Consider the following 5,891-nt stretch of genomic DNA (forward strand, 5'->3'; position numbering starts at 1 on the left):
AAATTTATACAAATATATAAAATAATTGATATTTTGAGCGGGGAAAAAAGAAAACTGCTGAAAGCTAAGCCTGAAACAAAACCCCCTGAGTATGTTTGGATAGAGAATTTTAAAATATTTTGGAATTTAACATAAAAAGTAATTAAATTAAATCAATTGCATTAATTTAAAAAATTTTAGTTTGTATACACATCCAAATACCAATATAAGAGGAAACAAAAAAAAAGGAAAAATATATTTGTATCTTTCTTTTCTACTAAAAAAAAATTGTAAATTCTATCTCATTGAAGAGGATTTGAATTTTCCTTTTCTTACTATCAAAATACCTTGTTAAATTTTCCAAAAAAAAAAAATTAAAACGACTTTATATAAATATCAAACAAATTATTTAAGAAAGGACATTTTAATAATACTCTCAGTCTATTCATTCAACTACAAGGTGGGGGAAAAAAAATACTAATGTAGTTAGAGTATATACCTTCAAATCTCTATGATAAACTCCTCTACTGTGGCAATAATCAACTGCATTGATTAATTGATGAAAATAGCTTCTTGCTTCATTTTCTTCTAGTCTCCCTTTTCTGGCCTAGATAATCAAATTAAGATTTAACAGAGGAATTATTTCTACGGATTTTCATGTAACATCCATGTAAAAAGTAAAAACATCAATGTTAACAAGCTAAAAGAAATGCTATCTTTTGAAACTTTTGTTGTTTCAATATTTTGAATTCTTTTTTAGGTTTAATTATTTCATCGATCTTTACAATTTTATCAAATTTTTTATTAGGATTTTATATTTTTTTTTTTTGAAAAAGTACAGAGAAACAATAATAATTAATTGGGAGTACATAAGGAGTACATACAATATTTAAACCTATTTTATACAAACAGTAAATATTTAAATATGGGGTTTCGATCTAAGCCGAATCCATCCTTTTACCTTCTCTGTCTGTTTGTATTTAACTTGTAACTTTTGTTATTTAGATTATTTTTTTATCAATAGTAAATGTAGTTTTATTTATTGTAAATAAGGAGTATATAAGGAGTACATACAATATTTAAATTGAAAAAGTATTTTGTATTAGTGACTAATGTACTATCTCTTCTTTCATCATTAGTTATGTTTAAGAATTGATACTTAATTTTTATTAATATGTTTGTGAAGACATGTATTTTAACTTTGTAATTAATTTTATATTTTTATTCAATTTTGATCAGTCAACTAGGATCAATATCAATGGATCAATATCAATTGATCAGTAACAAAACTGAATAAAAAAGATAGCTAAGGACACCATCATTATTTAGAATGAGGATAAGGAAACAACGGTCTTCGTGTACAAGAATTACAACATAGATTTAGAAGACATTTTAGTTGAGGATTGGATACAATTCAAGATGCATGTAAAACAATTTTTAAAAGGGCCGTCAACATTATTATAGGAGTAAAAAGAGAATACTTTTCTAATGCAATGTACAGAGATAAAATTATTATTGATGAGATGAATAGTTTACGTGAAGTTTTATTATCTTCATAGAATCACGGTCCACCTCCAAAACTAAATTGACATGTTTTTTAAAGTTTCACAAATATTTAAATGATCACTTGTAGTCTTATATATTTTAGTGGGAGTACATAAGGAATACATATAATATAAAGTGTAATAATTCAGCAGATAGAAGAATTTTTTTTCATTCTCTTTAACAATGAGAAGAACTTGTTTTTCTCTCTCTTAATTCCTTTTGGTTCATCAAATTATCAATATCACAGCTTGAATAATTTAGGATATGAGATTTTCTTTAAAAATCTCGAACCGATTCCAAAGCACATACTGATCCGGTAAAAGTTCGGGATCGGTCTCATCAAACACATTGGTAACAATTTATTTGTTGAGTTATTACACTTTATATACGTACTCCGTATGTACTTTCATTAAAAAAAAATTACAACAAATAAGTCTATATCTACTATTGATAAAAAAAATCTAGGTAACAATTTTAAGGATGTCCTCCTCGTTACTGCTGGAATTGCCATTGTCACTGCTGCTACTGTTTCTGTTGCCATTGTCGTTGCCTCCATCATTGCCGTTGGGATAAACGTTTTCAACGGGCCCGTTCGGATGGCCGTTGGCGGGCGGCAAGTGGGGATGGCCGTTGGCGGGCAAATAACCGTTGCCGAGCCGTTCATGTCCATGTAGAGGAAAAAGGAAAAACTGTGATAAGGAGTGTGAAGGAGGAGCTGAGTGAGGGAGAAGAACTAGTAACGAAGTGGGAATGAAGGGGAATGAAGGTGGTTATAATATTATCACAATATTTTGTATAGTGGCCGGAACACATGCAAGCATCGTGCATGTCCTCTAAAATTATACTGTTTTTTGCGTAAAGCTATCATGGTTCTGAAAATTGGATCGGACCGGCCGGTCGAACCGATCAAATCGTAAACTAACAGTATTAACGATCCGGTTAACAATGTGAAATCGCTAATAAAAAATCGCTATATGTTGAACCGGCCAAAAACCGATGATGAGAGTGAAAGCAACAGCAACGATGGCAAGTAACTTTTTAATTTTTAATTTTATCAAAGAAATGTATCCATGGATAAAAATGAATGGATGTAAATTAATTAAATAGTATTATTTCTGTTAAAATTAGATTGGACAAATCGATTTGACTAAAAAATCGATGAACCAAATTTTAAATCGGTATAAATTAATATTTTTTATAAAAAATAAAATATAAAGGGAATAGGAGAGTTAATTTTTAAATTATTTTATGAAATTTATAATTTTAAAAATAAAAATATAAAAATTAATCTTTTAAAACAATAGAAAAGCGGCTGAACAAACACGGTAGTGTCTGTTGAGCCGCTAGTAAAAAATAACTACAATATCTTTATTATAAAAAATGACTAAAATACTCATTATATATATAATAAGATTATTTTAGTTATTTTCTATAAAAAAAATATTAATTTAGACTGATTCAAGATTTAGTTCATCGATATTTTTGGCCAAATTAATTTGTCTGATATAATTTTAACAAAAATAATACGATTTAATCAATTATATATATATATATATATTTAATTTTAATTATTAAAAAACATCTTTAAAAATAGATGTTTTAAACGTCTGAGTGGCTCCCAACTAAGATTGTTATTTTTTGCTATATAGTATATAAAGTAAGATGTTTAACTACTCTTAATTTAAAGGTGAACTCTACCATGCCCTCTCTAAAATAAAGGGTAAATTACCTTTTGTGACATATACAATGATTATTGATAAATTATCTTTCAACCAGAGTTCCAAAGTTCGAATGAGATCGTCAAATCTAATTACTATCTCTAATACGATCGCTAGAAAATTCTAAAAATGAAAGAGCTAAAAAACTGATAGAAATTTGTCATATATTAGTTAAAAATGATGGTAATTGGTGTGTGAAAGGAGACACCAAGATATTTTTTTTTTTATCTTTAATTACTCTTAAATTATGTTTCAATCATTATTCAGATAATAAAAATCCTAAGATGGTCATTATTGACTCGTTGTTTTTATGACTAACTAATATTTTAGTTTATTTTTTTGTTATATAGTTATACAAGGCTATGAGGGTTAGTTATCTGAAGAGAAGTATCATTGTTGATCCGACTGAATTTTAAGATAAATACTAGAAAGAAAATCTTAAGAACGAGAGAGCTGAAAAATTAATAGATGTGCTCGTTAAAATGGGAGATTGAAAGCATATGAACAAGTTCAAAATTTTAACCTAATTGATTGAAAATGGTGATTGGATTTGAGATGAATTATGGTTTAAAAATTGGAAAAGAAGAGGTGTATTTGGTGTGGATTATGAAAATACTATTAAGTTTCAAGAGAAACATCACGTCAATTGAAAAGAAAAGAGAAGATAATGTAAATCTTGAAGTTCTGGTAGAAGAATAATTTATGAATAATCATTGTATATGTCACAAGGGGTAATTTACCCTTTATTTTAAAAAGGGTAAAGTAGAATTCACCTAATTTAAATTAGGTACACTATTTGGTAGAAGTGTATGGAATAGTGAGTTATATATATATATATATATTGTTTTGTGTAGCAAAGAAAAGATGTATGGAGGATATTAAGAGGAAATAATGCATTTAATGTGAATAATTTTAGTTATTATGAGTGTTAATTTCTATAGAAAAGTGAGACATGAATATTTTGGGCTTTAAACTTGATTGGAATGATTCATCATCCATCATCGAAAAATCATAAGTTTATTTTAGTAGCGATTAATTATTTTATAAAGTGGGTTAAAGTTGTCCCTTTGATAGAAGTTGATCAAAATGAAATCATTGATTTCATTGAGGAATATATAATACATCATTTTGGAATTGCTCAAACTTTGAGTATTGATCAAGATACCATGTTTATTGGTCAACGTATTACAAATTTTGTAGCATCAAAAAATATAACTATGGTGACTTCGACTCTATATTATGCACAGACAAATGGCCAAGTTGAGGTTGCGAATAAAATTTTGATTAATTTAATTAAGAATCAAATTGGTCAGAAACCTTGTACTTGGCATGAGACATTAAGCAAAGTTTTATGGGCTTATCAAAATTCACCAAGAGGTTTGATAAATACATCTCCTTATAAATTGGTTTATGGTCATGATGTGATGCTACCTCTAGAAATCAATCTTAACACTATGAGAGTGATGAGGCAAGATGAGTTGCCAATCGAGGATTATTGGAATGCAATGTTTGATGAATTAAATGATTTAGATAGTGAACGTGTTTTGACACTTGATAATCTCATTTGTCAAAAAGATAGTATAGTTCGTATTTATGATCACGAGTGAAAGAAAAAGTGTTTTGCAGTGGTGAGTTAGTCTTAAAGGCTATTTTACCATTAGATAAGAAATCAAGAGTTTATAGAAAGTGGTCCCCTAATTGGAGGGGCCTTTTCAAGTGATCAGTCTATATTCGGACAATGTCTATAAAATTGAAAATATAAATACTAATATCGAGGTCAAATCGATTAATGAAAAATATTTGAAACGATATGATACTTAAAAAATAGTACTTGACATCAAAGGTAAAGTAATAAAACTAAGTTCCAAAATATCAAAGTTATAAAAAGTGAGTAAAAGAAAAATACAAAAGAACTTGGCATCCCAAGCTTTCAAAGATAAGGTTCTAATAATTCTTCCAAGTCAAATCTGATGAGTTTGGAAAACTCCAAATTAATTTGATGATGATCAAATATTATTAAAATAATTAATCATAAAATTATTAATTTGAATTTTAATTCACATTTATTAATTAATAATTTTGTTGTTTGCAGATTTTGTTTTGGGCCAAAATTGACAAGCCCAATGTGAAGTAAAAATTCAGCCTTGTGCAAAAATGTTTAAGAATATGTGGCTGAAATTATTATCATGTGAATTGGGCCAGGAATTATTGTGTAAGCCCAAATTAAATCTTTTGGTGAAAGACCAACAAGCTTGGTCTGGAATTAAAAAGGAGAGAAAGCAAAGGGTGCATGCTTTCAACGGATGCCACTTTCACTCTTTGATGGATTTAAAATTCATTTAACTAGCTTTAATTGCTTTGGTAACTAAAAAGAGAAAGTTTAAAATTGATTTGATGGCATTAATTGATTTACACGTTACTAGGCATGGGGAGTGGGAATTAACTCATTTTAATTTTTCTTTCTTAATTCCATTGAAAGCTTTTCTGCATTCTCTCTCCTCTCTCGTTGTTTCGGTCATGTCATAGAGAAGAAGAAGAAGCAAGTTATCAGAGATAAGGCACTGTAGCAGTAAAGCTATGTGCAAGCAAGAGGCCATTGTGATGATGGAGTTAGCAAAAAGAATATCCAAGGTTTGATGTGGCTGGGAT

The sequence above is a fragment of the Arachis ipaensis genome, chromosome B02, assembly GCF_000816755.2.
Source record: "Arachis ipaensis cultivar K30076 chromosome B02, Araip1.1, whole genome shotgun sequence".
NCBI lineage: Eukaryota > Viridiplantae > Streptophyta > Magnoliopsida > Fabales > Fabaceae > Arachis > Arachis ipaensis.